At 33.4% G+C, this 9,657-nt stretch overlaps 1 non-coding gene across 1 annotated transcript; it reads left to right on the forward strand.

Annotated features, from left to right (window-relative positions):
- The first annotated feature begins 9,293 nt into the window (after positions 1-9,293).
- Positions 9,294-9,396, forward strand: LOC135269753 (U6 spliceosomal RNA). The gene has a single exon (XR_010338017.1). It is a non-coding gene; the product is annotated as a U6 spliceosomal RNA (small nuclear RNA).
- Positions 9,397-9,657: the final 261 nt, after the last annotated feature.

Below are 9,657 nucleotides of genomic sequence, written 5' to 3' on the forward strand. Positions count from 1 at the left end.
TCGGTGCTGTCTTGAGTACTTTGTATGATTATCTTTTTTAATCACCAAAATATTAACCTAATTTAAGTTCTCATATAGGTCATTATTTAAAGCTGAGTAATGCATTTTTTTAAAAAAAAATCAGGCCATTCTTCTAACTAATTTATTGTAAACAAGAATATGAGACAACAGAAGATTTAAGAAGTGCTACATTTTATATTGGCAATGAGGATGATAATTGTAAATGCATTTGTTCATAGTTTTATCTATGTTTCTAAAAAGAGTTAATTATCTACATAAACCAAGTTTCATGCGTAGAACTTTGAACAAGACAGACATGTTCTCTATCCTACTAAAGGTTATTTTCTGGCTATAAAGGAAATACAGAGGTGGCCCTAATTATGCATGCTAAGAGGAAAACACATCAGATATGAAAATATATGCAGGAAATGGGGAAGGCAACCAATTTAAGAGTCAGAGAACGTTCACATCAGAAAGAGATATGTAAACAAAAAACTAAAAGATAAAAAAAGAGTTAGTGGAAGATGAGAATGCAAAAGTCCAGGGACAAAAAACAAGTAGGCACTGAAAGAAATTCCATTATGCAAGGATAAAGGCAAAGTATTGAGAAAGAAATTGGAGACAGAGACAGGAACTAGAAATTGTAAGGATTCTCAAGCTATATTAAGGACTTTGGGATTTATCCTAAAATGATAAATAAAACAACCCTGATATGGTAAATAAAAGCATCAACTTATAGCCACAAAAGCAGATTCCAAAATGTTGACATAGATAGAGGAAGAATTCACTGGAAGAATTTTAGAATGTAGGATTTTTACCTACATTCCAAAATTTTGACCATAATTTTATAGTATAGAGCCTCAGAAACTTGAATCAGTACCTATCTGTTATTTTAGGTTTTTCTATTTTTAATGCTTCTTTTTAGGTGAGAATAAGAATTCTGTTTTCTTCAGTTTGAATACCAAAATATTTGTTTAGTGAAAATCTTATAGCAGACAACACTTCGAATACCAGTCACCTTTTTTTTTCTTTAAATTTTGAAATGTTCTTTTTGTTTAGGGGTTGGAAAACTTTGTGTGTAAAGGACCAAATACTAATATTTTAGGCATTGCAGTCCATATAATGTTGATCACAACTACTCAACTCTGTCACAGTAGCAGAAGCAACCACAGACAATATGCAAATACATGGGTATCACTAACGGAAATGCATTTGCAAAACTAAGCCACTAAATTGGACCAATGGTTTGTCAAGTCCTGCTCTAATTCATCTGTCCCCAGACTGTAATTTGTCTCAATATGTTGCTCTTCTAAGTACCTGTCTGGGTGTCTTATCCTAGGAAGAGTATCACATTTTGGACCTCATTGCTTCTCTACAACTTACCCCTATGAAAGTAATAGCATCCAGCTGATGTTATACTAGATTAATATTTGAGGACAGGATATAGTACTACTTATTATTGAGTTTGCAATGCATTTGCATTATTGCCCATGATACAGCCCATATTTCTATCCAATCAGGGTTTTATGGCAGACTCCTTACCTTGTGTCCTATTGTCTTTGGTTCTGATTTTGGTTTTCTATTCCAAAGTTGAATCTGAACTACAATTCTCATAATTATTCAGTCTTCTGCAATTTAGTGTATTGCCTGTGGCTGGATTGTCTAAATACTCCTCAATGCCTCTTTGAAAGATCTGGACATTGTGTCCATGTCTGAACCTCCTTGAATCTGTGCTTTCAGTAGCTATACTTCTTCATATTTTATGTATTGTATCATACTTCCATCAGTGTTTGAAGTTCATCAGTAGCTCTGCAGTCCTCATAGCAAAGAAAAGAAATAAAAGGGTTTAAACAGCAGTTCAAATCCCTTTCATAAGAATGTCATTATACAGATCTTATTTTATTTTTATTTTGAAATATGCAAAAAAGGCTATTACATTTTTAGTTGGCATTGCATGCAATTCTTATTTGGATTTAACAATGTATCTTATATTATTTTGCTCAAAATTGCATTTTATATATCAGCGTTTTCTTTTATTTTTTTATTTTTTTTAACGAAAGTGTTTCCTTTTGTTTTTCTTTTGGCAAAAATAATATAGGTATTTTATGCCTGTAGATTTCTGTATTTTGCCCTAAATTTGCAAATATTTTCCCTTGGAATTTTGAAGCTGTTCTTCTTTGTTTATTTTTTTCTAGCTCTGTCTTTAATGTGTAATCTTAATCTAATTGCATTTGGATGAAACTCTTAGAGCTGCAGCAGATTCTATTGCCCCCATGCAGGCAGCTTCCTGTGCTTCAGCTCCAGGCCATGGCACCCCAGAAAATTCCTCTGTTATACTGTGGACTACAGCCACACTCTCTTCAGTGAGATCTAAAAGCCGGCCTTAGGGGTAAGGGTGGGAATAGAGGCTTTTCCAAATTTGATCCTTCCTTGAGTAATCTCAGTCATCCTTAAATGCAGTGTAGTCTCCCTATATTTGCTATTCCTAAATTATTTGAAGTACTCTTTTACTATTTTTGATGATAGTTAACCTTTTTTACTAGTTAGTAATATTTTATATCAGGGGCCAGCAAACTATGGCCAATAGACCAAATCCTGCCTGATGTCTGTTACCTGTTCTGCAAATAAAGTTTTACTGAAACACAGACGCTCCTATTCATTTGCATTTGTTTATGGCTGCTTTTATGATGCAAAGACAGAGATGACTGAGTAGAGAAAGAACGCAGATCTATGGCCTGCAAAAAAAAAAAAGTAAAACATTTATTATCTTATCCCTTACAAAGTTTGCCTACCCATTCTTTAAATAAGTTTTGCCGTTGTTCAAACTAACAATGAGTAACTTCTGTCTCTGACTTATATCGTGGTAAAAGAAGTAGTTCTAGGAGACACAACTTCAAAGATGAGTTTTTATATTGGTTTGGTCATGCCTTGGGCTTGCTGGTGGGAAATGACTTACTCATAATTCACAAAATATAGCCACAGTGAATCAAGCTACTCTCTCCAGGGATACTGCTCAGATGGTGCCAGCTAAGTGGAGTGAATGACTAACCTTGTTGACAGTAAATTTTGCATATTCGAAAGGACTTTATAGCTGAAGTGTTCCATCCTCACTTTAGATCATTTGGATTTATTTTATTATTACCATCATAATAACCAAATTAAATCTGAAATGTGATGATCTTATGAGAAGTTTTCTGATTATTTTTGAACAGGGTTGGGGGAGGGACATCAGGAAAGAACACAAACCCAACTAAATATACGACCTTGTTATTTCCACATAGAGACAACGTTGATTACTTTTTATATATAATGTTCACTGTGAAGCTAGACAAATGATGGTCTTTTAATATATAATATGCTTAGCTTTCATGAGATTGACACCAATACATAGATTTCATGTATTGACCCCAAGATACTGTCATAGCTCATTTAATTATCACAACCACCTTTGAAGTGGCTAAATTTTGTTCTTATTTTATATAAAAAGAATGTGAGAGGAATCATATTACTAGCAACTGAGAGAGTCAGGACTAAATTCATTGTTTTATGACGCAAAAAGTGGAGCATTATTTCCCATAAAATATTCCGTGTTTCCTTTGACTGATTCCTTTATTGGCATAGCTTAATAAATGATGATAATAAAGACTGCTCTGTAAATTCCTTTTCCAAAATAAACACCTCCAGATTTTCTATAACTTTAGTAAGCCATGCTAAAGGAAATAATGATTTCAGATCACGAGACTATAGTAGATTATTAAGACAAATAAACTTACTCTCAACTCAGTTCTCTAGTAAGCACTGAATGAGTTCCTTAGAATGCTCTACTTAATGTGAAATTGTAAAAGATAAATACTACAGTATATGGTCCATGTTGTCAGACAGTTAACGATCTGGTGATACTAACTTGCATGTATTGCACACACATTCTGACTTAAAGGTCTGTTAACACATCCTGAATACAGTGATCATTTTTCAACATCCTAGCGACCAGTTCAGTGTCCTGACATAAAGTTTGATGGTGAGGATAATTTAGCATCTTAGAAACAAAGCTAAAGCTATGTTATTAAGTCAAAGACAATATATTAAAAAGTTAAAATAAAATTTTTCTAATAAAAACGTTACTATTGTTGACCTCACCTTTCAAATCTCAATCCTTTCATTATTTATTAAATTGTATTTTGAAAACAATTTCAGTAATATTTCCTACAAAACAAAGTTTTAACTCCTGTCTCCAGGTTACTGAGTTTGTCGCGCCCATGTGTTACAGAAGATAAAGTCTATTCACAGAGGAGCTAGGCTTCCTTATGTATTCCTAATTAATAAATAAACATAAACCAGGAAAAATATCTCAAGAAAAATGTACATCAAATATGTATATTTGAAAAATAGTTTCTCAAGTAAATATATGTCTGACATATAGTAAAAGTCCACAAGATATGAAATGGACTAGTGAACTAAGTTTTATATTAATAAATAAAATATCACAGCCAGATTTTAATTAAAAGAGGTCTTATTTCCATTTCAGTACATATGATAATACTTAAGGGCTGTATTTGTTAATGTAAGTATTTTCTATCAAATAGAATGTAAGAGAACAACATAGGTTATTGAATGAAGAAGGAAAAATAAAACTTTCAATGCAGGGGTATGCTTGCATGCTTCTGATAATTAGAGTAATCTGATAATTGACTTCTTTCTCCCTTCACAGTAGGGTGCCAATTAAAATAAACTACAATTGTGCTATTTGGTTTTTAGCATCAGAGCAGATGATGTTTGAGTTTATGGCCAGTTTTCTCAATGTGTTGTCCAATTAACCTCAATGGGAATGATTCACATCAAATCCCTGGGGTTTTTGATGAAAGGGAAAGTCAGCCAGGCTGCTACAGGGGAAACAACTTTTATACGCACTCTATAGCTCACTGGTGGGCCATTCTAGTGAAAAACTTGTGCCAGTAGAAACATTTTACTATTGAGGTAAAAGCCCCCCAGGGTTTTTTTGTGTATCATTGAGGTAGAAGAACCGAACTCTAAGTGAGACAAAGGGAAATTGGGCATATCAGTCTTAGTAGAATTGGATTCATTCCATCAAAGAGCTGAGAAAATGTGTACAATTCCACACAAACTAAAAGAAGTCATGAAGGATCAAATCAGGGAAATGTGTAAGACTTCATGAGAAAGGACGTTTGAGATGAAGTGTTCTATCAGAGAGCAGAGTAAATCATTATTAAACTTAAATATCTGCTTAATTTCCTAATGTATGTTAGATATTCAGAGTCAACTACAATTATGTTTTAGTTATTAGGATTAGTTAATAAGTAATCAATAATATTAACTCCAAAGCTAACTACACTAGCTTTGCAGCAAAACAAAAAGAAAATAATCACATATAATTTTTATGATAATTTAATATTTATGAGGAATTTATCTATTGACATCAATGTGGGATGAAAGAATGTTCTTATTCATACTAAGTTTGTTCACACTAAGTTCTAGTTATTGAAACCCTTAAAGTAATGGTGAACATTAGCCAATTACTGAATGTTCATTCACTCAACAAATAATATTGAGAATTATTGTGAGCCATGTCCTATATTTGGCATACTAATTATTGTGAGCCATGTAGTAAACTGGGGATAAAATGTTGACTGCTTTCAAGAGTATTTACAAAATGGAGAAGAAAATGACAGATACGTGGGCAATTAATACAAACAGAGTGAAATATTTTGAAGAGACAAATAACAGAGTCTTGTGAGAAAACAGGAGGGACCAAGAAGAAAAAAAGAATTTGAATAGCATAGCTATATATATGATTTAATAAATACATAGGAAACTCTAAACCCAAAGAAGCATAAGCTACTGTTTACAATGAGACCTATAGAACTGGAAGGCATTGATGATATTAGGCCACAAAGAAAATATCCATCAATCTATGAAAGATGTCATACATGTATTTTGGCTTAATATGAAGAACAAATAAATTTTATCAACTTGGCCACAACCCATATTTATTCACATACACATTTGTATGTATGTTTAAAGTTTGGTAATTTCTGTGCATATCTGTATGCATTCATCTATATATGAAAAATAAGAGCACTATGTATCAAATCCAAGAGAAAAATAACAAAGATATTCTCAAAAGACAATTTGAAACCTAATATGTATTTTTTAAAACTAAAGATAATGAGAGAGAAGCGTGTAACATTAAATTCTTGTTTTCAACTTTAAAAAGTTATGAAAATATTGAAAATATTTATTTTTACAAACCAGATACTGATGACCAAAGTAAAGACTGAGAAAGGTCAATTTATAACATAAAAACTGTTTCTAACCAACTTTAAACTCTTAAAAAACAAACATTTGCTTTTCTTAATCTAGACACAAAAACTCAGAATGTTTAGAGTCTAGCATTTAACTTTCTGCAAAGCAGAATTAGCAAAGGAAAACAAACAAAAACTATAAAATAATCTTATATATGATGAAAATTTCATTTATGATGCTCAATGTGAACATGAATACAAATACTCAAATTTTAAAATATATCAAATAAATTCAGTAATTTAAAAGTAATTATACTTTTTGACCAACTAGAGCGAATTTCTGAGGTTTAAAAAAGGTAATTATCTTTAAGAGATGGGTTTTCACCATGTTGCCCAGACTAGACTCAAACTCCTGGGTCAAGCAATACTCTTGCCTCAGCCTCCCAAGCAGTTGGGACAACAGGTGTGTGCCACCACACCTAACTATGTATTTTTTAAAAAGGTAATTTAAAACAAAATCTTACTGTAATTCAACTCTATCAACCACACTTCAAATCCAAGAGAAACATAACATAATTGTATTTTTTTAAAAAGTAATTTAAAACAAAATCTTACTGTAATTCAACTCTATCAACCACACTTGAAATCCAAGAGAAACATAACATAATTGTATTTTTTAAAAAGGTAATTTAGAACAAAATCTTACTGTAATTCAATTCTATTAACCACACTGGAAACATAGCAATTTTTTTAAAAAAAGAAAACCGCATGTTCTCACTCATAGGTGGGTGTTGAACAATGAGAACGTGTGGACACAGGGAGGGGTACATCACACACTGGGGTCTGTTGAGGAGTCGGGGGCTAGGGGAGGGATAGCGGGGGGTGGAGGTTGGGGAGGAATAATATTGGGAGAAATCATGATGTAGGTGACGGGGGATGGAGGCAGCAAACCACATGGTATGTGTGTTCCTATGCAACAGTCCCGCAAGGTCTGCCCCTGTACCCCAGAACTTAAAGTATAATTTAAAAAATTTTTTTTTTCTAAGGCACTTCCCTAATGCACTTCTACAAAAATCCATAATATCTCAGATCTACTTAAAATATTTTCAACAATTGTTACCATTGATCAATTCCTTTAGATTGACAAATAAAAATTGTATGTATTTATGGTATACCACATGATGTTTTGATATCTCTGTCAAATCATTGTGAAATGGCTAAATCAAGCAACTTTACACTTACATTACCTCACATATATTTTCTTTCTTTCTTTTTTAAATTACACCTTAAGTTCTGGGATACATGTGCAGAACATGCAGGTTTGTTACATAGGTATACAGGTGCCATGGTGGTTTGTTGCATACATCAACCTGTCATCTACTTTAGGTATTTCTCCTAATGCTATCCCTCCCTAGTCTCCCACCTCATGACAGGCCCTGGAGTGTGATATTTCCCTCCCTGTGTCCATGTGTTCTCATTGTTCAACTCCCATTTATGAGTGAGAATATGTGGTGTTTGGTTTTCTGTTCCTGTGTTAGTTTGCTGAGAATGATAGTTTCCAGCTTCATCAATGTCTCTGCAAATGACATGAACTCATCCTTTTTTATGGCTGCATAGTATTCCATGGTGTATATGTACCACATTATTTTTATCCAGTCTATCATTGATGGGCATTTGGATTGGTTCCAAGTCTTTGCTATTGTGAACAGTTCCACAATAAACATGTGCATGTGTCTTTATAATAGAATGATTTATAATTCTTTGGCTATGTACCCAGTAATTAGATTGCTTGTATATATGGTATATATATATTATAATATATGGTATTTCTGGTTCTAGATCCTTGAGGAATCACCACACTGTCTTCTACAATGGTTGATCTAATTTACACTTCCACCAACAGTGTAAAAGCATTCCTATTTCTTTTCATCCTCTCCAGCATCTGTTGTTTCCTGACTTTTTAATGATCACAATTCTAACTGGTATGAGATGGTATCTCATTGTGATTTTGACTTGCATTTCTCTAATGACCAGTGATGATGAGCTTTTTTCGTATGTTCGTTGGCTGCATAAATGTCTTCTTTTGAGAAGTGTCTGTTCATATCCTTCTCTCACTTTTTGATTTTTTTTTTGTGCAAGAAACTGAAAATTCACTCAGTAATTTTTGCTATAGTCATCATGCTATACAATAGAATGCTTGAACTTATCTCTTCCATCTGAGATTTTTGTATCCTTTTCGCTAGACCAATCCCCTAGCTTCTGGAAACCACCATTTTGCTTGTGTGAGTTCAACTTTTTTAGATTCCATACATAAGTAAGATTATGTGGTATTTGTCTTTCTGCTCCTGAAATTTCTCTTAAAGTAGGTTCTCCAGGTTCTTTCATGTTGTCATCAAGAACAGGATTTCCTTCCTTTTTATGGCTCAAGTGTTTTCCATTGTATGTATACACTACATTTTCTTTATTCATTCACCCAACATTTACCACGTTATGAGAAGAAGGCAATTCCTCTGTTTCATGAATGGAATCCTCTAAAAACTTCAACACACATATATGAAATTTCAGAAACATTCTCATTAAATTGGGGAAATGTGAAAGAGGGAAAGGATGCCCTCTTTCACAGTGTCTATCCAGCATCATCTTAAGGATCTAGCCAATACAATAAAATTGAAAAAAAACTTACATATATTGGTAATAAATCACCCAAACATATTTTTTCAAAAAATATAATTTTTATACGTAGAGTCAATGTACTCATCTGTGGCAAAGCAAAGTTAAAAGAGTTCTATAAGGTATCTAGGATCAAAACACAACAATTTTCACATATGTGTCAGCTATTAGGTTGGTGCAAAACTAATTGTGGTTTTTGAAAGTAACTTGGTGAAAACCACAATGACTTTTGCCCCAACCTAATACATCAACAGTTGTGGAAAGAATTTTAGCTTTTCACTCTATGTTTGTACTGTTTCAGTTTGTGTGCATATATGTTGTAGTTTATATATATGTATTACTCTTGTGAAAAATCAATCTGGTGCTCGCTTTGGCAGCATATACTAAAACTACAATGATACAGAGAAGATTAGCATGGCCCCTGTGCAAGGATGACATGCAAATTCATGAAGTGTTCCATGTATTTCCTATGGGATAATCATCTTCAGTGACCTGTAGGCCCTTGGGGTGGGCTGGGTGGTGGAAGGAGAGGCCCTCCTGGTAGAAGCAGTGTACAGAAACCAGGATTTGGAGTGGGAAGGGGGATTGCTCCATGCCAGTCAATCTTCATGGATCTTCATGCAGCCATACAAAACTTAGTTCCTACAGAATGGTGAATTTCTTCAACCAGCCATCATGGAGTATGGCCACAGTCTTAACTGCTTAAGTTTGTATATTTAAAAAAAAA

Source organism: Aotus nancymaae, unplaced genomic scaffold, assembly GCF_030222135.1.
Source record: "Aotus nancymaae isolate 86718 unplaced genomic scaffold, 86718_ANA_hifiasm-v0.15.2.pri h1tg000057l, whole genome shotgun sequence".
NCBI classification, from domain to species: Eukaryota; Metazoa; Chordata; class Mammalia; order Primates; family Aotidae; genus Aotus; species Aotus nancymaae.